Raw genomic sequence first — 24,062 nt, 5'->3', positions numbered from 1 at the left:
TGCTCACTGGAAAGGTACTTCACATTGGCCCCTTGAGAGTTTCCATAGCAAGCACTGGAATTCAGCTTTGTATTTCTCTCCTACCAGATATTACTAAGAATCATAGTGTGAAGGGGCGCCTGGTGGCTCAGTCGTTAAGCGGCTGCCTTCAGCTCAGGTCATGATCCCAGAGTCCTGGGATCGAGCCCCACATCGGGCTCCCTGCTCAGCGGGAAGCCTGCTTCTCCCTCTCCCACTCCCCCTGCTTGTGTTCCTGCTCTCACTGTCTCTGTCTCTGTCAAATAAATAAATAAAATCTTTAAAAAAAAAAAAAAGAATCATAGTGTGAAGTTTTTCTATTGCTATACAGAATTATTTGAAGCTATTCAGAAAATATGATTCAGACTGATGTAATATTCTCCAGTTTGCCTGTTACAACACCTACCTTCAGGTAGGTCCCTTTGCTGAGCTTCTAATGTAGCCATGTTAGAACTTAGATACGTTAGAACTAGTGTTATGAATATGGGAAATACTCTATCATCAAAAATGGAACATCAGGGTTGCAGATGTGAAATGGATAAGTGTGTTTTCAAGCTGTACCAGCAAACATATTACCCTAAACATAGGGTAAACAGGTTACCTTAACCTAGTTTGATTTTTCAGGCTATGAAACATTTTGTTTTCTAACTGGTCTGATTAGAAAAAATAAATACTATCACCTTTTCACTCTAGGATTTTTGGGGTGCAACAGTCGCCTTCTTCAATCCAATCAGCACAGAACCTTACAAAAGGAGATGTCAAACAAACATGTATCTCATTTTAAACCAATGCTTTTCCTCTAAATTGATGCATTCCCCCATAAGCATGAACTTAATACATGAGCACATGAGTGAAGAAAATTGAGGAGGTGAACAGTTTAGGAGTTCTCCCTATCACAGTTATTCTTATTTTCTAATCAAGGACTTTTTATTTTATGGCAAAGTTATTAGGATATTAGTAGAATTGTGAACATCTTTGTCTAAGCAGCAGATTGAAAATATACTGAGCCTGGTGGCTCAGATGGTTAAGCGTCTGCCTTTGGCTCAGGTCATGATCCCCGGGTCCTGGGATCGAGCCCTGCATCAGGCTCCCTCAGCCTGCTTCTCCCTCTCCCTCTACTGTTCCCCCTGCTTGTGCTCTCTCGCTCTCTCTATCAAATAAATAAATAAAATCTTTAAAAAAAAAAGAAAATATACTGAAGAATATCTGTTAAGTATAGACTTCCTAGAAATGATAGAAAAGATACAAATGAATAAATGCATATTTATCCATGGAGGAAAAGTAGGAAGGAAAGGCTCTCTGTGGAACAGACAGTACATACCAATGAAATACAGGCATGCGGTCACATATTTGGAGGGAAAGCAGAGCTAAGAACAGGCATAGGAAATGCTGATGTAAAGGTGAGGAGTTGCATATAAGGTGTCTTCTGCCCAGAGGTGGTGGTGGCTAAGAATAGGAAGGCAGATAGAGGCACTTAACAGGTTAATCAATTGGGGTATCTCAGTGAAGCAATCTGGCTGGTCGAAGTCTGAGCATTTTCCTCACTTGGGGCAAGAAAGCCTCAAGGGAGAACCAGCAGGTACAGGACCTTGAGTGGAAGAGAAAATTGATTATCTGAGTGACTGGAGATGCCTGGGTGAAGTGGAAAGCATCCATGCTTGGAATACGCACTGGTGAGGGACCTTACTGGTCAGACTATGTCATTACTACAATTGGTATACCACTGTGTCTAATATTTGCTCACCATCCTATTTTCTCATATAGCAGTGTCAACAGCTACCAACTTCTACCAAGCAGATTGCACACTTCCACCCAGATCTATTTTATGCCTTTCTCTATCCTCCCCAATGTTCCTAGAAGCTGACCAAAATAGAATGCATCACCCAGCCTTCCTTGTCCTCTGGATTTTTGTTGGGTTAAGCCATTGGAAGAAATTAGCAAAGGAACAAAGGGCTGGAAGAGTGAGAAGTTTGGGTGTTTATTTCTCCTTCCTGACTCCTACTTTGATGAGACTGTCAGGGGCTATACTTCTTTAAGGCTATATATACCTCCCATGGATGGTGCCTTTTTATTTCACAAGCATCTAGTAACTCCAGTTTCTCTTCTTGATTCTTCAGACCTGGATTTCCATGGTCTCTGCTACTTAACTGTATAATCATCACTTGGGGGTACCTAATGCCCATACTTATATAAATTATCCCTTTAAAATATATCCTCTCTTTTCTGAAGGGACCCTAACTCATAGAATTATTGGTACTTGGAATATCATCCTCCTATACCTTAAAAACATGGAATTCTGGGATAGAATTGTTCATATTTTTTAATAACACACAGATAATCTCTGTGAAGACACTGATAATCCATGATTACAGTTATTAAAATTATCACTAGTAAAGATACAGAGTGAATTACAGGTGGAGGACAAAGTAAAAGGAGATCAAGTGGTTTAGGTACTTAATTGCTATGGTGATAATGGTGATTACATAGGATGTGATGGGGGGCAACTGCTTCTAACTATACTAAAGAGCTTACAAAAGAATAAAAAAAAAAGAAGAAGCTTAAGGATTTAACCTCTTAACTCAAGCCACGGACAAAGAATTAGAGAGCTTCTAAGGTGGCCTTAAGGGAAACACTTCTTTTTTAGTTACAGAGAAGGTAAGGATGAAAATCAGACTAAAGGTCTGAATGTATGCATTTCTGAATTGCAACAGACAGCACAACAAGCTCATATGCTGATCAAAATTATTGGCTGGGGAAAAAAATACAATTTGGAATGTTGGATGAAAACATTGGGCAGACAAAAATGAATCTGAGAATTTTGAATCCTCATATTCCTCCAGAAGCAAGTCTTCTCATAATCTGAGTGATCTAGGCTTCCTTTGAGAAAAAATAAAATTTTTAAAAAATGGTGACAGCACCTAAAACAGTTGTCTTACACATGAATGTCTTCTCATAGCTCTCTGGCACCACCTTCCATTACTTGTATTACTGTAAGAAGGTAAATTCCAAACAACGAAGTAAAAGAATGCTCTGGGAAGAGGTAATATATGCACCAAAAGAGTTTCAGGATCTTGCCCAATTAGATCCCAAAGGCATGGCTCATACCAAATATACACAGGTAGGGGGCATACCCTAAAGATTTAATATTTGCTTTATCATCCCAAGTGGGAGTGGTGTTAACTGCTGCTGACTTGGTTATTTAAAGCCTGCATTCAATAGTAAATATATATGTGATAAACCGTAAATACTAATAAAAGTTTAACAACACCAGCAATAATCAGCTAGACATTATAAGTAAAAAATAAAATGTAATTCACAATAGCAACAAAAATTATAATGTATGTAAGAATTAACTTAATCAAAAATAATAAGACCTCTTATAGGAAAAGTTTGGAATGTGAAGAAAGTACACAGGAGATAATTTGAAAAAATGAAAAGTCCATGTTCTTGGATAGGATGATTAAATATTATTTGTATGTAAATTATCTCTCAATTTAGTCTATAATTACAATGTGATTCCATTAAAATACCATTAGCTTTATTGTTTAACTCAGTAAACTTAATATAAAATTTATATCAAAGAATAAAAGTCCAGGAATAACTGAGTAAATTTATAAAAGAAAATTAAAGTTTGTGGGAGGGTATGCATAATCATAAGAGAAAGTAAGATGTGATACAAAGCTGGAATAAAATAATGAAAAAAAAAAAAAACCAGCCCGTATGGTTTTCTTATAAGGTCTGAAAAACAGTTCAATGAAACATCATCAGTAACACAGACACTGACTTAACATATTTGGAAGCATAATACATAATAAAGGTGGTAGCAGAAATCAATGGGGGCACCTGGGTGGCTCAGTCGTTAAGCGCCTGCCTTCGGCTCAGGTCATGATCCCAGGGTCCTGGGATCGAGCCCCGCATCGGGCTCCCTGCTCCAAGGGAAGCCTGCTCTCCCTCTCCCACTCCCCCTGCTGTGTTCCCTCTCTCTCTGTGTCTCTCTCTGTCAAATAAATAAATAAAATCTTTAAAAAAAAAATCAATGGGAGAAAAACCACAAATTCTTACACAGTTTCAGAAAGCTAGTTACTATATGGAGAATAAAACACTGGATCACTACCTAATACCACAGATTCCAGATTAAATTCTGCAAAATTAAAATTCTATAAAAGTAAAAGTATGAAGGCATTAGAAATGTGTAAGAATACAACGTCTCTGTGATGTACGGTTGATAGAGACTTCAAATATAAAAATTTAAAAGCAGAAACCATAAGGGATGGAGTGGTACAGCAATATAGATAAAGGATAATGCATTTGATAAAGTGAAGTTTACTCTAGGAATATATGATGGCTTAACATTCAAAAATCAAACAACAAAATTCAACATTAATGGAACAAAAGAGATAAAAAACATATGATTTTTTTACAATGAAACAGAATAGAGAGCCCAGAAATGGACCCTCAGCTCTATGGTCAACTAATCTTCGACAAAGCAGGAAAGAATGTCCAATGGAAAAAAGACAGTCTCTTCAACAAATGGTGTTGGGAAAATTGGACAGCCACATGCAGAAGAATGAAACTGGACCATTTCCTTACACCACACTCAAAAATAGACTCCAAATGATTGAAAGACCTAAATGTGAGAGAGGAGTCCATCAAAATCCTAAAGGAGAACACAGGCAGCAACCTCTTTGACCTCAGCCACAGCAACTTCTTCTAGAAACATCGCCAAAGGCAAGGGAAGCAAGGGCAAAATTGAACTATTGAGACTTCATCAAGATAAAAAGCTTTTGCACAGCAAAAGAAATAGTCAACAAAACCAAAAGACAACCGACAGAATGGGAGAAGACACTTGCAAAAGACATATCAGATAAAGGGCTAGTACCCAAAATCTATAAAGAACTTATCAACCTCAACACCCAAAGAACAAAGAATCCAATCAAGAAATGGGCAGAAGACATGAACAGACATTTTTCCAAAGAAGACATCCAAATGGCCAACAGACACAGGAAAAAGTGTTCAACATCACTCGGCATCAGGGAAATCCAAATCAAAACCTCAATGAGATACCACCTCACACCAGCCAGAATGGTTACAATTAACAAGTCAGGAAATGACAGATGTTGGCAGGGATGCGGAGAAAGGGGAACCCTCCTACACTGTTGGTGGGAATGCAAGCTGGTGCAGCCACTCTGGAAAACAGTATGGAGGTTCCTCAAAAAGTTGAAAATAGAGCTACCCTATGACCCAGCAATTGCAGTACTGGGATTTTACCCCAAAGATACAAATGTAGGAACTCAAAGGGGTATGTGCACCCCGATGTTTATAGCAGCAATGTCCACAATAGCCAAACTATAGAAAGAGCCAAGATGTCCATTGACAGATGAATGGATAAAGAAGATGTGATATATATATATATATACACACACACACAATGGAATATTATGCAGCCATCAAAAGGAATGGAATCTTGCCATTTGCAATGGCGTGGATGGAACTGGAGGGTATAATGCTGAGCGAAATAAGTCAATCAGAGAAAGACATGTATCACATGATCTCACTGATATGAGGAATTCTTAATCTCAGGAAACAAACTAAGGGTTGCTGGAGTGGTGGGGGTGGGAGGGATAGGGTGGCTGGGTGATAGACATTGGGGAGGGTATATGCTATGGTGAGCACTGTGAATTGTGTAAGACTGTTGAATCACAAACCTGTACCTCTGAAACAAATAATACATTATATGTTAAAGAAAAAGAAGAAGATAGTAGGAAAGGAAAAATGAAGGGGTGGAAATTGGAGGGGGAGACGAACCATGAGAGACTATGACTCTGAAAAACAAACTGAGGGTTCTAGAGGGAAGGGGGATGGGTTAGCCTGGTGATGGGTATTAAAGAGGGCACATATTGAATGGAGAACTGGGTGTTATATGCAAATAATGAATCATGGAACACTACATCAAAAACTAATTATGTAATGTATGGTGATTAACATTAACATAATAAAATAAAAAAATGCAAAAAAATATGATCTTTTTAATAGATACAGAAAAATATTTGACAAACTTCCAACACATATTCACATTAAAAACTCTCAGTAAACTAGGATTAGAAAGGACTTCCTCAATCTGAAAAAAACCTACAGGTAACATATTCAGTGGTGAAACTGAATGGTTCTCCCTAAGCTTGGGAACAAAGTAAAGTTGTCTGCTCTCACCACTCAAATTTTTCATTGTACAGAAAGTGCTAATCAGCACAACAAGGATGCCAAAGATATAAAAGGCATGCAGATTAGCAAAGAGAAAGTAAAGCTGTCTTTATTTGCAGATGATATGACCATTTATGCAGAAAATCCTAGGGTATATACCAAAAGCTAAGAAGAAAATTTAGCTAGGTCTCTGGATTTAAAGTCAATATAAAAACCAACTGGATTTCTATGTTTTTCCACTGAACAATTAGAATATAAAATTAATAAATATGATTTATTATAGCATTAAAAATAACAAATAATTAAGGATAAATTAAGCAAAATATGTGCAAAACCAGTACACTGAGGACTGTACGACATTGCAAAAAGTTAATAAAGAAGACCAGAAAATGGAGAGATATCCATCTTCTTAAATCAGAAGATTCAATATTGTTAAGAAGTGAATTTCCTCCAGATTTGTATATATATTCAACACAATTCTAATCAAAATCTCAGCAAGATTTTTGTATAAACTGACAAGCTGATTCTATAATTTATGTGCACACACAAATAGCCCATAATAGCCAAAACAACATAAAAAAATAGAACAAAATTGGAAGACTTACATTACTTGATTTCACGTTTATTATAAACCTACATTAATCAAGGGTTTGCTTTTTGCTTAAGGACTAACGTATAGAGTCTGGAAAAAATAAGTATGGGATAGATATTTCCAATGTTGAGAGGTGAGGCTGTTGAACAAATGGTCCTAGGATGCCTGGATATCCCTCTGGGGGAAAAAAAAGAAACTTGACCTTTGTTTCACACTATTTATAAGAATTTGCTTGAAATGTTTCATAAATTTAAATCTGAAAGCTAAAATTATAAAACTTCAAGAAGAAAACATAGGAAAGTTTTTATGAAATTACAGTAGGGCAATAACTTCCTAGAACTATAAAAGAAAATGATAAATTTGACAGTCAAAATTTTAAAATCTGTTTTCAAAAGATAGCATTAAAATGTTCAAAGGCAAGACACAGATTGGGAAACAGTATTTGCAAAATGATCTATCAAAGAACTTTTGTGCAGATTATATAAAGAACTCTAACAACAATAGTAAAAAGACAAACAATCCAGCAAAAGAAGAATCAAATGATTTGTATAAATATTGCACAACAGAAGGTATATAGATAGTCATAAACATGTGAAAAGATGCTCAGAATCATTAGTCTTCAGGGTAATCAAAATTAAAATCACAATAAGATGCCTATACATGCCTACTATATGTAATGAAATTTAAAAGTCCAATCGTACCAAGTCTTGGCAAGGATATAGGGAAATTCATACCCTATTTATTTGTCAGCAAGAGTATAAAGTGGTACAACCACATTGGAAAACATCTTGGTAGTTTTTTATAAAGGTAAACATGTTTTCTATATAATAAAAGGTATTTATTTTATTCAGTTTTTAATTTTTATTTTTTAAGATTTCATTTATTTATATGCAAAAGAGAGAAAGAATAAGTCAGGGGAGTGGCAGAGGGACAAGCATATTCTCTGCTGAATGGGTAGTCCGATATGGGGTTCAATCCCAGGACCCTAGATCATGACCTGAGCTGAAATCAGACACTTAACTGACTGAGCCATACAGGTGTCCTAATAAAAGGTATTTATTAAGAGAGAAAAGAAAACTTTTTTTTTTTCACATAAAGACTTGTACAAAAATGTTCAAAGTCCCTTTAATAATGATAATGGAGAACTGGAGATGAAATGTCCACCATTATGTGGATAGAAACATAAATTATGGTATACTCATGAAAAAGAAACAGACCACTGATTATCAAAAAACTTGGTTAAACCTCTTATGCTAAATGAAAGAAGTTTGGCACAAAGGAGTATGTAGTGTATGATTCTTTATATATGAACTCCTAGGACAGTCAAAACACATCTGAAGTGAGAAAATGCACAAGTAGGTCACCTGGAATTGGGAATGGTGAGGAGTGACCTCACATGGGCATGAAGGAACCTTCTGAGTTTACGGAAATAGTCTATGTCTTGACTGTGATGGTGGTTACACACACACACACACATATATATATTTGTCAAAGCTCATCACGCTCTACAACAGAATAGATGCATTTTATTGTATAGAAGTTATACCTGAATAACTTAATTAAAAAATAAAAAAGTTATGAACAAACCATAAAGAAGAAATGAATAATTTGATTAAATTAAAATTGCTTTCCTGTTCAGTGAAGAACACGATAGACAAAAGTAGAGGGCAAGTAACATTATAGGAAGATAATTACAATATCTGAAATTGGCTATGGATTAGGATCACGTATCTAGGATACACAAGTACCTCCTGCAAATCAATTAGAAAGTCAGCAACTCAAAAAAAAAAAAGGACAAAGAATACAAACAGGCAATTTAGAGATGATGTAATCCAAAAAACTGAAATATGTAAGCAACGATACTCAAATTCATTAGAAAACAGTGTACAACAAAACAGAATAATAAGAGATTTCATCTTGCACCTACTAGAGCCAGCAGAAATTAGAAAAGCTGAATAATCCTAAGTATTAGTGATGGGCATGCAGGACCCTTCCTGCATGTTTGGTGAGAAAGAAGTAGAAGTGTGTGCGACCATGCTGTCTATCAAGCAATTGCTGGTTTGCACAGTCTGCAGACCAGTGAGAGGTAAATTACAGTGTCCTGCTAAGAATATTTTTCCCCCTATATCCTTGAGTATATTACCAGTGATGTTAGCTCTATGCTATGCACGTGGAAATTAAAAACCATCAAAGTTTCTGTACATTTCGTTCTATCATTTGGTAATTTAAAAAGTGCCTTTTCTGCCCCCATTAAAGCTTTGCCTTGAATTCAAACCTACCTAATATTAGGAACATGATACTTGCTGGTTTTTTTCTTTGTATTAGTCTGGTTTGCCTTGGCTAGTGTTTTGTCATCAGTTTCAAGCCACTTTGCTCTAGGTGTTTCTCTTTCATTCAACAGTGGTTTAGGTTTTATTCTATTATCCAAACCAATGGTTTCTATCAGTTGATCTCTTTAACTCAGTTGTTTACTTTTAATGAGGATGACTGATCTATTTGACCATTGATCTGTGACTTATCCTATGAAATCTATTTCAACAGCTTTAATTCCATTTTCATTTATTCTTTGGTGTGTGTTCCCTCACAAAAATGGCAACATTCTTCTAAGGTACACAGAAGGTGACTTGAAAAGAAGAAAAGGCATTCTTGGATAGGACTTCTCAGGCAGAAGCATGGAAATTTTTTCTAAGTTAAACTAAAAATTAACATAATCCTAATAAAAAATAAAAAGTGATTCTTTAATAAAATAGTATTTTAGTTCATATGGAAACATGAAAACAACCCCAGGAATATCTGAAAAATCTGCCTTTAAAGAAGAGTTATATTTATAATAAAAGTATTTTGCCCTAGACCATCTTTCTCAATCCCCTAATTCTGCTCTCCAGAAGCAACCAATTGAAGGTTTTTGTTGTTGTTGTTGTTGTTGTTTGTGTGTGTGGTGTATTTCTAATAAGTTTCCAGTATCAAAGAACATCTACTTACTATTTTTAGTTTATTATTTTTAGCCATTATCAAACAACGTCCTGCTTTTACGGGTATGAATTCAATTACCTTATACTACCTTCCTCTAGCCTCTCTATCCTCCCAAAGAAAAGATAGCCATCTGTGACCTGGGAAGTGGGCTCTAACCAGACACTGAATCTTACAGTGACTTGATCTTATACTTTCCAGCCTCCAGAACTGTGAGAAATACATCTTTGTTGCTTATAAGCCACCCATTCTATGGTATTTTGTTGTAGCAGCCTGAATAGACTGAGACATGACTACCATTTTTCCCAATTGCCTTTAGCTTCTGAAGACCCTTGTCCTCTGTTGCATCCTGGCCCAGGTCTTCTCTAGGTCTGCCTGCAAGACTGTCAGTCTAGGATATGTCTTGAATGGTCTCCTGGTTGAGCCCACAGTTTCCTGCTTTGTGTCCTCATTTTACTGGAGTGAAGATTTTGTTTTAGGGTTTTTGTTATGTTAGACATATCTCACATCCCAGTATTAGATATTTTGTCTCTTGTACTATTCGATTTCTCCTGATAACTTACTACTAATTTTCCCTGAATGGGATCATACTGACTATAAGATCGAGAATTCCCAATTGCCAGAATAAGAAAGGATTTTATCTATGGCTCCAATACCACCATTCTACATATCTTCACTGATTCACTCCAGTACTGTTAAGAACAATGTTCTATTGTTGTGCCTGGGGATAAATGTGGGGCTGCCTTTAACTCAAGGAAGAAGAACAGGTTAGAGTAGATGGGGACAGGGGTGGAAGTGTCACCTGGTTCAACTGCTTTATTCAGTCCCTTTGTTGTAATCCCATCTTTCATACCTGCTGTCTAGCATCTGTGCCTCTACTGAAACCAAAGCCCCTCCATTCAGGATTCTGAAAGGCAGACCATGTTCCATGTAGGCCACAGCTCTGTGTGTATTCTGCCAGGTCATGTCAATTTCATATTCTTCTGATACTATCTGCTAACATGTTTCTATCCACTTTCATCTTCCCCAAATCCCTGTAGTCTCTTATGTTTGGTGCTGCCCTTCCTCATCACTATTATTGGTTTATTCCTTGTAATACCTCAAAGCTTACATTTCAGCATTTCAGTGGAGATTTTAGAGAACATGAAGTGAGAACCTGCTGGGTATGCAATCTTGTACTGGAAATCTATAATGTTTTATTATATGGTGAGGCAATTCCCCCCAAAATACTCTTCTTTTTCTAATTTGTCTTGGCTATTATTTCCTATTATTCATCCACATGGAGTTTTGAATCATTTTGTCAAGTTCAAAGAAAAAAAATCCAATTGGAATTTTAATTGGAAATGTATTAAATTGATTAACTTGGGAATGATTGCTTTTTATTTTTAATTAAACTTCCAAGCACTGTTTTTTAGCTTTGCTAATTATAAATTTCTAAATTTATTGCATTTTCTCAGAACCTTGTCTCTGCAATTTCTCCTTTTCTAAAACAGTACAGTAGTAAATGTATTGTCCTGGCATCACCTGGCCTAGTGCTTCTCAATATACAGGGTCCTGGACCAGAAGCATCAGCATCAACAGGGGACCAACAGAAATGCAAATTAAAGGATGACAACCCAGACCCACGGAATCAGAAAATCTGGGTATGGGGCTCAGCAAACCCACAAACCCAGCGGACTCTGGTGCATGCTGAAGTTTGAGAAGTACTGAGGTAAACACCTGATTAGTCATGCAACCTTGAGAAAAATACTTAACCTAAGTCAAAATCCTTCATATGTAACATCAACATATAACTGCATCAACTTTATAGCATTGTTACTAGGAATAAATGGACTAATACATATGAAACATTTAACATATGTCCTCGCATGTTGTGAATACAGAATGGTTAATAATGATCATTGTTGACTTTTACATTATCATAATTGTATTTCTGTCCAATACAAATCTGAAATTTTTTCTGTCATGAACAATTTTGGCAAATTTTCAATGTTAGTTGTAAAAGTGATTACATTTCCCTTTCTTTGTGTATGAAATCTTTGCTGTCTTCATGAAAACAGATATTATAATTTTAAGATCTTTTGTATACTTATTTCTCTTTATTATTATTTTGTCCATTGGGTCTATATGAGATTATACCTTTTGTTAAACTTTCCCCAAACTGTTGCATTTCTATAAAATATTTCTAGCAGTTTGAAAATTTGGTTGATATGTGTCAGTGCCCTATGATACTGCACAAAAATGCCTCTTAGTTTATCTTCATCACAAACTGCATTTTTATTATTATGAAATAGTCCTTTGGTTTTGGGGTATCATTTATTATCATCCTGGTGTTAACTCTGTTTTAATTTACTTGATATATCTTTACCAATGCTTTTAATTTCAAGTATTTTTTATGTTTTTTTAACATTGAAGTATATTTTATAAGCATCATAAAGTTGTTTTATTAAGACATATATATATGTCTACCCTCACATATATATATATATATGTTGGTCTGTTTATCAGGTGGCCTATCTATCTATCATCATCTATCCTTGTATTTTTTTAACTTTTGCTATAGTCACTATGTTTTCTTTTTTTATTCACTCATATTTTGGATGGTTTTATTCATACTAATGGTTGTTTTTATATCTTTTAAAACTATTACTTTTTCAATATTGATAAAGAAATTACTTTTATGACCTCCCACTTAAGGCTACGATAATTTGTTTTCAATGTTCTCATGCAGTCATATTTAATATAATTTTTATATTGCTATTGGATAAATTGCATACTCCCACAATTTGTATGTTAAGGCCTTAACCCTCCATGTGACTGTATTTGGAGATAAGGCATTTGGGAAATAATTAAGGTTAAATGAGGCCATAGGATAGGGTCCTAATCCGACAGGATTGGTGGCCTTATAAGAGGAAGAGAGATATCCCTCTCTCCATGTGCATGCACCAAAGGAAAGCCATGTGAACACATAGTGAGAATGCAGCCAGATGCAAGCCAGGAAGAGAACTCTCACTAGAATGTGACCATGCTAGCACCCTCATCTTAGACTTCCAGCTTCCAAATCTGTGAGAAAATAAGTATCTGTTGTGTAAGTCACCCAATCTATGGCATTTTGTTATGGTAGCCTGAGAAGACTAATACATACACCAGTCATTATTAATTATCTTTTGTGTATTATCTTGTTTCTAGGGAAGTTAATTGATGTCTGGACTTTGTTTTATAACTATTTACAATCCTTGACTTAATTTCATTTAAATGGCTTTACCATTAGTATTAGTCAGGGTTCTGTAGAGAAATGCAACCAATAGGACTAGATAACCTATAGATACAGATGTAGATATTGACATAGTTATATAGAAATATAAAAAGAGATTTAATATGAAGGGCTGGTGCATGTGGTTATGGGGGCTGAGAAGTCCCATGATCTGCAATCTGCAAGCTACAGTCCCAAGAAAGCCAGTGGTATAGTTCCACTCAAACCTGAAGGCCCGAGAATGAGCAGCACCAAGATATAAGTGCAGAAGATAAATGTCCAAGCTCAAGCAGAGAGCAAATCCATCCTCCTGCCTTTTTGTTCTATCCAGGCCCTCAATGGAGCAGATGTTGTGCACTCACATGGATGAGGGTGACCTTCACTCAGTGTGCAGATTCAAATCTCTTCTGGCAATAACCTCCCAGACACACCCACAAATAATATTTTATCAGCTATCTGGAGGTCCCTTAGTCCAGTCAAGCGGACACATAAAATTAAACACCACATCACATTATGTCCTCTTTTTTCCTTGCTCTTTGTTCAATTATCATTGTAGCTTGTATTATATCTCCAAGATACCTTTTTCTCCTTTAGGAGGGTATATGAATATCTGAGAAGTGTCTCATAAGTGAAAGACAACTTAGACAAGTATAAAATTCTTGTTTTTCAAATTTTCTCATCAAAACTATGTTGCACATTTATACTCTCAACCCCTCAGCATTCTGCTTTGCAAATATGAGTTTGGATGGCAACATAATTTTTATGCCTTTGAACATCGTGTGCTTACTTTTCCAGTTTGATACTTACTTAGTTTTGTAATTACAATAAAAATTGTCACATGTGGATCTAAATGTGGTTTTCTTTTCATTGATTTTGCCCTAAAACTTGTAGACCTATCAATCTGTACATACTTTCTAGAGCTGAAGAAAGACTTACCTTCTAGTACATCTTTGATGTTTTCCTCTGCTTTCATTGTTCTTTTCTCTTTTTGAGAAGCACTTTTTATCTGCATATTTCTCCATTTTGGATTCTCTGTATGAGTTATAATTTATTTCAGGACTTTGGTCTTTGACATCTGTGATAGTTTCTCGAGCTTGTCCTCCAAATCAATGACTGGATTTCTTGTCATTTAAAATCTTTTTTTTTATTTTCATGATCCACCAGGCTTTTGAATTTTATTATTTTCCTTATGTATATTAATGATTTTATCAATTTTTCTTTCCTTTTATTTTGCAGAATTTGCATCTTAGCCTGGTGGGCTTCTCCTTAGGAACCTCTGCCCAAGAGGCCGTGCATTCCTTACATGCTATTGAGAAAGCCAATATCTTGATTCTCTAAGAGATAATTTCCAGAGGTTTTGCCTCTAGGTCCCTTTTCCTTTTTCTATTTTTTTTTTCCTGTTTCCTCATCTTTGAACAGTTGGGGTGTAGCCACATATTTTAGAACTAGCTATAAATATACATTGTTTCAGATTTCTCTTGGCTTACTCTGAACAGTTCCTACCCCAGTTTCTACTTTCGATCAGACACTTTACTGCAGATCTCTGCCACAGAATCTGAATGCGCTCCCACCCATGTTGGCTTAGTGATATTCCACACTGAAAGACTGATTTTTAAAAACGGGATTGGACATGTACCCATTAATCTGGGTTTTTCCGACACTTCCCCTGCCTCATCAGTCCCCTGTGACATGTGATTTTTCTACTTGTGGAGAATGTTACTCTTTAGGCTAAAATGTGCACATATAAATGCTTAAATGCGTTCTAAGAATTTCTGACTTCCAAATGGAAATAAAACTTGAGGGGGTGGGAGGCAGTGTCCCGAATGCCTGAAAACCCAGTGCCTGTGCCAGAAAAGCAGCAATTATGCAGCTTTCTCTCTTCATCAGAGTCTTGGCCCTATAAAGGCTGAAGGATGAGGTGACTTCCTGTCTTTATACAGGTGATTTTTCTTTCACAATTTAAAGCTTGCCATGCCCTGAGGTGAAGTCTGGGTAGGTTTTCCCTGATGTCAACATTTTAAAAGAGGAAAGTGGGGTCCAGAGAGGTCACCTAACATCATCAAGGTCACACAGCTAACTGTAGAATCGAGGGAGAGCATCAAGGTCTTCAGACTCAGCACACTCTTCCTTAGCAGAACACCATGCTGTCTTTCTTGGGACAAGTTTCTTCACTGATAAATCTATGGAAATATGATGATCTGAGGATTCTCCAACAGGACTGAAGAACATTTCCTTTGCAAAAAATAATATCTAATGTTCTCATCCTGAATCTTATATAAAATAGCAGCATGATTCAATTAATGCTTTCCCACATGTCATTTATCAACTGGAACTTCATCGCAATGGATTTTTACCTCCTCCTAATTACTTCCTTAATTGCACTAGCTCATGTAATTTTCTCCTCTTCTGACCTCTTTTTATCCATATTGTTTTTACTCTTCATTATACTCCACTGTGTGCTTTGGGTCCTTTCTTGGACCTTGTCTCCCTAGATGGCACCCAACATTCTGGCAGAGGCCACGTTTTATCCAACTCTTCTCCCATGCCATTTAGCATAAAACTAGGCCCACAGGAAGTGTTTACAAGTAGCTTAGTCTAGGTGCAATGTTAAAATAGCACATTTCTCAGGAGACCACTTACAGGAAAATTAAAATTTAATTAATTATCTAATAGTATCTGAATTTCTCTTAAGCAGGCACAAAATAGCTTTCGTTTACCTTTTTTGCTTCATCCCTTACATAGGCAGGTCTTCATGGATATTAAGATGTCTTGTTCAGCAAACATTGCACGAGGGTTTCCTCTGTGCCAGGCACTATGCCACTCTGTTGGGAAAAATAAATGAAGAAGATACAGTCTCTGTTGCAAACACTCGCTATCTGATGAGCAAAACAGACATGTATGTAAATTACCTCAGTCAAATTTGGGAAATGCTCCAATAAAGTTATGCACTAGAGGAGAAGCAATCAACTAATTTACCTTGAGAGAGTGTCAAGCTCTCCAGCTCATTCTTTTCAGAATAAAATCCAGCAAGAGAGCCCAATTCCAAAGTACCAATAAAACCCCAGTTCTCCGGGGACTTGAATATATTAAACAAACCTCACCTAATCCCCTCAGTGGTGCTATTTGGGATTCTAAGGGCACTGGGATCTCCAAAGGACCCCAGTAGACCATGACCAACAGCATAAGAAATAATGAACATTTTTACAATGATGAAAAAATAAATCCCTTTCCTGTGTCCTTCTAAATTTACTTTGACTAGCTATTGAACAGGCATTTCATAGATTCAATACATCACAACATATTAAGTGCTGCTCAGCTCCTGCTACTCCTGCTGCCCTGCTGTGGACCGTCTCTTTCTGTTTGCATCTTGCCCATCCTCTGTGCATATAAACTAAGCATCTCCATTTCTGCTCTCAGAGTGTACCATGCCACACAGCCGAGATTTCAAGAACAAATATCAACAGTGGCTAAGCCAAACATATCTTGTCAAGAGAGTGCCACTGCAGTGTAAAGATTGATTTGTCGAGGGAGGTCTTGCATATAAGTAGATGTGAAGGCAGGACTAAGGTTAACAAGTTTCCACTGAGGGAGTTTATTTATAACAAAATAACAAAAGGACAGTTCTGCCTCTGCCAATTCCTTTCCATCTCTTCCTGTATCCATTGCCACAGCAGTTTTATTCATCACCAAAAATCGGCCTCTCCAGCGCAAACAAAGTTAGAGCTGGGGACAAAAAGTTCGCCCTCAGGACTTCTGTATTCATGTAGATCAGGATCAATTCAAGCCAGTCAGCACTGTTGGGAGGTGCCCTCTGTGCCCAGCTCAGTGCTCAGATGCACAGAAGGAATAAAAGAGAAGGGGTAGACTGAACTTGACACATGAGGTGCTCACGGAAACCAGACCTACAGACGTCACCCAAAAGAAAGTGCATGATCAAGAGTTAGTTGCATAAATTCTGAATACTGAGTGTTGGAGGTCAGAGAGGGGAGACACCATTTTAGCCTAGAGCATTCTGGCCCAGCTCAATAGAAGAGGTGGTGACTGAATGGGTACTTAAGGAAGAGGTAGGTTGGGAACAGATTGTGACCAGTTACATGGTTACACATGGATGGTAACTGTATCATCATCTTTAGTCTCAGCAGACTGATAGAACCAGGAGCAGGGCCAGATGGCTGGATGCATAGAGTAGGCAGACATGGAAATGCTTTGATTTGGGTACCCACACACTTAACAAATATTTATTTTATAACCTAGGAGCTAGGGATGCAATATTGTTAAAAGATCTAGTTTCTATCCAAAAGAAGCTCACATCTTAGTGGAGAATACAGATAGTGATAAGCACTTCGGCAGTTATACAAGAGCAGAAAAATTACTTTAATGTCATGGGGGCACACAGGAAGGACATCTAGATTGGACTTGGGCAATAGGGAAGGATTTCCGCAGGAGTTGATATCTGAGCTGAGAAAATGTGGGGAACAGGAGGAAGGGCGACTCTGACTCAATATTTCTGGCTTCAAGAGGCCAAAAAACCCAATTTTGCAATTACACACTTTCTCTTGCAAACACTGTTCTCAGCAAGCTCCTCTTCTAAAATTGCTCTCCCTAAAATGGCAGTAGGTCATGACCAGGTCTAGAACCAGTCAAACCACAAATAGCAGTTGACCTATGTATTCAAGAGCAGGATGCCATTGAGTCACACCACAATAGCTTTCAGGTCCTTAGGGAAAAAATCTTCAGCCAGTTCATGGACAACTGACTCAGATTTTGAAAATCATTGTTTGGATAGCACCATGGCTGGACACTTTTATACTGTTTCCCAGGAAAAAAAACGGGGAGGGGTGGAGGTTTCTAACCCTGGGAAAAGACTCTCCCCTAAGCTTGGCCCCCACTGACCTCCTGCACCTAAAGACTGATGTCAACCATGGCCAATTAACTCTAAAAAATGTGTCCCTGGACATAAGGGGAAAGAGGTAAATATGTGGAGAGCATCTATTTCCCAGTCACAGATTTTAGATCTCCCAGTGGAAGAGAATAAACTAAGGTATAAATTGTTGCAGAACTGCCCTTTGGGCATGAATTTAAGGCATGCTCCTACCCTCATCATCTCCAGCCCCGTTTTCACAATCTGGGAGGTACCTGTGTTGCCTTTTGAATTCTGCTTCCTCCAAAGAACCAGCTCATGGCTCTCATCCTTCCTCCAACTCTAACCTCATCCAGCTCTACTCTGCACCATTATATCTGGTTTCTCCAGGGTAGGCCTTGTTTCTTCTACTGACTTACCTAAGCACCCAAAACTCCAGTCCCACCAAGGTTTTGCCCACCTGGAATCTGTCTTCTGGACTAGCAATGCCATCCTGCAATGCTTTCTTAATATCTGATAACTTCCTGTGTTTGGAATGGTCACCATTAATGACTTGGAAAGGTGAAGAATTAATCAGTGAAACAGCATATTTTAGAGAGTTTTTTTTTCCTTAAGGTTTTTAGTATTTACTGGCACCCAAAGAGTTTAAACCACACTGGATGAGAGAAGGCTCATGATTAAGAAGAGAATGGATCTATGGAAAGCATTCAAGTGAAACTGAGCCCAGAAAGTTAGAAAGGAAAATGATAATTTTTTAAAAATGTATATATTATACAAATACATAATATATTATAAATTATATATTAAGTTCTGTTGACCAGTTACCATTGTGGAAATATCTATTATACATAAATAACATTTCCCCAAAATGTGTAGAAATGTGTTAAAAATACACACTTTACTAGATTTTCAAAAATAGTTTAATGGTTTTGATGATTATGTTGCTAAAAAATGTTTTATTTCTTTGACTTCCTAAACAGAATATACAAAATATCTATCAGAACAACAATTATGTTCTATTTCATACAGTTTGCAATTTGCTTCTAGAATTAATGACCCCAGAGCTGTGCCTTTGGATTTCTTGTGAAAATTTCTAAAATTTTCTTTTCTTACTCTGAGGCTATTGGCAGCACCTTCTGCTTTGGGTGTGATTTCACTGAGCTGCCTTTTCCTTTTAGTATGATGATTTTAATCTGCTTTGGGCTTGGAGAGTTAAACGTTGCCCTTTGTAAGATTTAGTCATAAAGTAAGTGTCAATGGGTCATGATGACCGTGCTTAGGAGTTAAGATTTGATACCTGATTCTAGCAAACACTATTTAAACCAATAAGCCACCTTTCCATTTGGTTCCAGATTTTTATTTCTATTTTAAAGTTCTAGGGTGCTATAAGATTGACATCAGAACACTGAGTCATTACTATTTTCAAAGTTATAACATGAAGATTTACTGATTTACAAGATATACAAAGTTATAAAATCTGGAGCCAGAAGGGAACTAAATCTTAAAGGAGTCACCCATCTTCTTGGGGTACAATTATCCCCAGAATATAGAATTAAGATGAAACAGAAGCCAACAGGCAACTGACTCCAGTGATTTAGTGACAGTGTTGTATGAAAGGTATAGAGAATAAAGTTTTAAGTTACTTTTTCTAATAACTACCCATTTTCCATTCTGAGCCTTGAGGACTGGTGAGCAAATTTAGCTTTTACAATGGCGCCATTTGGGCTGCATTTATCTTTTCCAAAGCTCTGAAAATGATTGTTCAAACAGAAGCAGCGCCAAACAAGGGAAGGTAATCTAAATTGTATTTGGTTGTACAGGTATTAAATTTGAGTCCATTTGGAGCAAATCTGGAGCTAGTTTGATCTCAACCAAAGCAGGTACAGAAACATCACATTCTCCCATTAATGAATTTTTGCAATGCAGTGGATATCTATACCTGAGGTCACCAGTACACAGAGATTTGAGCCCATGAGAAGAGTTCAGCTTTTGAGTTAGTAGTGATTCTGGATAATACCTCACTTACTCCTGCCCATAACCACCACACTCCAGAAGTTATCACAAATGCTCAAAAAGAAAAGGAAGAGGGGAGAAAGAGAGAGGAAGACATGGGTTTGATATCTGAAACCACATTCCCTTTGTTTCATATTGGACTAAGAATCTCTTCCTTCCTACCTACCTTCCATTTTTATTTATTTATTTATTTTAAAGATTTTATTTATTTATTTGACAGAGAGACTCAGCAAGAGAGGGAACACAAGCAGGGAGAGTGGCAGAGGGAGAAGCAGTCCTCCTGCTGAGCAGGGAGCCCGATGCGGGCTCGATCCCAGGACCCTGGGATCATGACCTGAGCTGAAGGCAGACGCCTAACGACTGAGCCACCCAGGTGCCCCTACCTTCCATTTTTAAAAACCATCTAAGGAACACAGAATACTGTTAGGTACTAAGAGTACTAACCCAGACAAACACACATAATCTTGCCCTCAAAAAGCTTACAGCTGAATTTACTTCCTTCTCATTCCACCACTGAAATTCTGCCTATAGCCTACTGGCACCTTGCCGAGAAATTTTCACAGAAAATGCCACAATATCAGGAAAGCGGAAATATAAGTCAATTGTTGCCACTGAATTTGATACCTTTTTTAACTTTTAACTTTTTTTTTTTTTTTTTACAATCTAATCACCTGCATTTACTGACAAGCAACTTTTGGGGGAAAGGGTATAGGAACAGATGAATTCATATTATTTCTGTCAGTTCCAAATCTCATAAGGGAGAGGAGAAATCTTCCACATGATAATAGATCATAAACTAAAGTTAGAGTTACCATGTGACTTTATTACCTTATTAGGCCCCAGTTCTTTGCTTTTTATTATTCATTCATGCAATCACTCAAAGAACATGAATTAAATACCCATCAAAGATAAAGTACTTATATGCACAAAATGTTTTGAATGATAGGAACCAAGACAAAGACAGTGCTGAAGAGTCCCTATAGACTCTATAAACTACTTCCAGTCTGAGCAGAATTTATACAGATTTTTTTAAATAGTATTCTCACCCTAATACATCCTAATTTTTCAATTCTATTTGGATACAAATAAATCAACAATCAAGCTTTTTGACAACTTTTCTACCATCTTGGGAAGACTGGAGAAATAACTATTACCCTTCTATTTTTCTTCTCACTGACCCCTCTCTGCAGAAAGACTTGCAACCAATTAGACTGGCAGTCGCATGCTTGCAGAGACTTTTTGGCAGTAATGCACAGGTTTTCCCTTGATTTTGTCTGGGAACTTCTTGTCTTTCAGATTGGTCATCAGGGCAGTGGGCTTCCATCTACTTCCTTCTCCCCCACAGAAGTTCTTTTCCCTATACAGGTAAGAATCCATCTTTAGTCTCCCCCTTCGTAATCAATGGATAATGAGGTCTATGCATTCTCTGTACTCTGCTGACCCCAATTAATGGTGAATGGAATACAAAGCTCCACTTCGGTCCTCAAACTCCCGCCATTTCTTTCAACACAGTTTACCAGAAGCTGCTTATTCGTTACTATTTACAAATGACTAATAATTCTGATTCAGTCTTGTTTTGGCTAATGATTCTTGTGTCAGTTCTCTGATAGATTAAAACTTGAGGAAGGGAGAATGGTGTAACTGTTACCTCCATGTTCTAACCCTCAGATATAGTCAAATCTGAACTAACCATTATCTTAAGTCAACTTTATTATTTTTTTTTTGTACTAGGCTTTTAAAGAGGGCATAATTTACCTAAGCAAAACCGAAAGGCAGAATTTTTTAAAAGAAAAAAATCCAGAGTTCCTCCATATTTAGTTTAATTTCTCATCTCTCTGAGCTGAGATCAAGGAGAAGAACAAAAGGAAGAAAATACTTTATTCACCTTAAAAGTGGGAGAGTGAATTGACTAGTGAAATGCAATAGGATCTCTGGGTAGTACTGAGGGCCCATTGGAAGTGCATTTTTATATTTAAAGTGAAACTACTTGTTAAGAAGTTGATAGGAGGGGCGCCTAAGTGGCTCGGTCAGTTGGGCATCTGCCTTCGGCCCGGGTCGTGATCTCAGGGTCCTGGGATTGAGCCCTGCATTGGGATCCCTGCTCAGTGGGGAGTCTGCTTCTCCCTCTCCCTCAGCTGCTCCCCCCCGACACCCTGCTGTGCTCTCTCTTTCTTGCTCTGTCTCAAATAAATAAAATCTTAAAAAAAAAGTTGATATGAATCTTGCAATGCACTTTCCTCCTTCCCATTCCTCTTTCTTGAAGCTATAACCAGTCTTCTGAACTCTGCCTCTATCATATACCTGTGGGGTGTACATGTGTTGTGTGTATATATGTTGTCCCTACATACATATGTAACCCTAAAAGAAATATTGCTTAATTTGCCTGATTTTGAGCTTTAAAACATATTGAATGAGTTTTAGGACTTAATTTTGTTCTATATTGTATTACTAGCTACATCCATGGTGTTGCTTAGAGATGTAATTCATTTATTTCCACTTACTATATAGCTCTTGTTTTTGCTATTACAAAAATGCTATATGGCCATTCTCATGCATATCTCTTGGTGTATGTGTGCAATTTCTCTGAGTTACTCACCTAAGAAGGAAATTGTTTGCTCATAGAGTAGACACAAGTTTAAAGATAATGCCACATTGTTTCCCAAATTGGTAGTAGAAATTTATACTCCTTCCAGCAATGGTTTCTAGAATAATTTCAGTTGCTTAGATACAGGCACTAAAAAGGCAGAAGGATAGGTTTAACCAGACTAAGCATTTGCCCAATGAATATGATAACAGGGGCAAGGGAATTAAGATTTTATTAAAGGAGTGATCACAATAAAGTTCCAAAGAAGTTAAGCTGGGTAGAGTATGAAGTAAGGATCTGAGCACAAGATGTGTTAAGATAGGAATGATAAAGAATCCATGAATTAGAGGTCCCTTCAGTTGCACTACAGAGAAGTCGAGTTCTACCCTTGGGCAGAGAGCCAGATAGAAATCCTAAAAGAGAAGCTTTAGACTTCAGACAAAGGGAGAACAGAGTATGTGGATAGCATTGGGAAGAGGGAGAAAAAACTCCTTGGATCTGTTCAGATACATATTTTTGCTCCTTAGTCAAAAACTGCTTTTGAAGAAGTACAAAAACAGTGAAATCTAATGAGTTAAACTTTTGAATTTAAGTACATTTGAATGGTTCTGACCACAGTGTGCATGTGGGGGGTGTCAGTGTGAGTATAAACCCACTAAGAATACTTAACTGTGCATCTTGACATCAAGAAAAAACAAAAACCTAAAATGTTTTTTTTTTTTTTAAAGATTTTTTATTTATTTAACAGAGAGAGACATAGCAAGAGCAGGAACACAAGCAGGGGGAGTGGGAGAGGGAGAAGCAGGCTTCCCGCAAAGCGGGAAGCCCGATGTGGGACTCGATCCCAGGACCCTGGGATCATGACCTGAGCTGAAGGCAGATGCTTAACGACTGAGCCACCCAGGTGCCCCCTAAAATGTTTAAGTAGATTGAGGGAAGTCGGTCCACTCACAGGTTGAAAAATCAAAATGCAAAACCAGGTCCATCAGCTCTACTACCAAGGGTGCTATAAGGTTGTATGTCTGGAGTGGTGATTCTTAAACACTTTTGGAGAGACTCTTTGGGGAAGTTTCATAGTTTCGTGTCCCTCTATGGTCTGTCTCTGGAGAGCAAACACAGACTTCCATAAACACTCTAATTTGCATGCCATTTCAGGAAGTTCCAGAGCCTCTGAAGCTCCAGCTTTGCATCTCCTCCGGGCCCAGGGCAGAAGTACCACATAGGGACCTGTGTAAGTTCTGTCCTGTAGGGAGGGACCCAGGCTGGGGAGCAAGGAGGGACAGAAGTCCTGTTGCCTCTCCCACTCTCCAAGCTGGGTGCTGATAAGCAACAGTATTCAAAGACAGAGAAAGGTGCCCAAAGAAGATACTTGTTTCTAATTCGCAAAAAGATGCCCTTGGGGCAAGCCCAGGTTAGATATCTTATTATAGATGATCTCAGTAGTTAATTTAATCGTGTCACATTAGCTTCCTTTTCAATAGGTTTCATTATAAAGTTAACAAATACAGGGCCTTTTTGTCAGCTTTATTGTCCCCCTTGGCTGTGTTTGCTAGTGCCTGGAGGGCATGAATGA

General features: G+C 37.4%; 1 long non-coding RNA gene across 1 annotated transcript in view; it reads right to left on the bottom strand.

The window, feature by feature from the left end:
* Window positions 1-24,062, bottom strand: part of LOC135362613 (uncharacterized) — a 394,512-nt gene that overhangs the window by 109,628 nt on the left and 260,822 nt on the right. Inside the window, exon 3 of the long non-coding RNA XR_010407499.1 lies at window positions 15,749-15,853. This is a non-coding gene — a long non-coding RNA (uncharacterized LOC135362613). The remainder of the gene's footprint in view (window positions 1-15,748; window positions 15,854-24,062) is intronic.

The sequence above is a fragment of the Mirounga angustirostris genome, unplaced genomic scaffold (genome assembly GCF_029215605.1).
Source record: "Mirounga angustirostris isolate CCGP_5_RB_7025 unplaced genomic scaffold, mMirAng1.0.hap1 SCAF_14, whole genome shotgun sequence".
In the NCBI taxonomy this organism is placed as follows: Eukaryota; Metazoa; Chordata; class Mammalia; order Carnivora; family Phocidae; genus Mirounga; species Mirounga angustirostris.
Note: the sequence above shows the minus strand (reverse complement) of the source record. Positions and strands in the feature narration are given on the sequence as shown.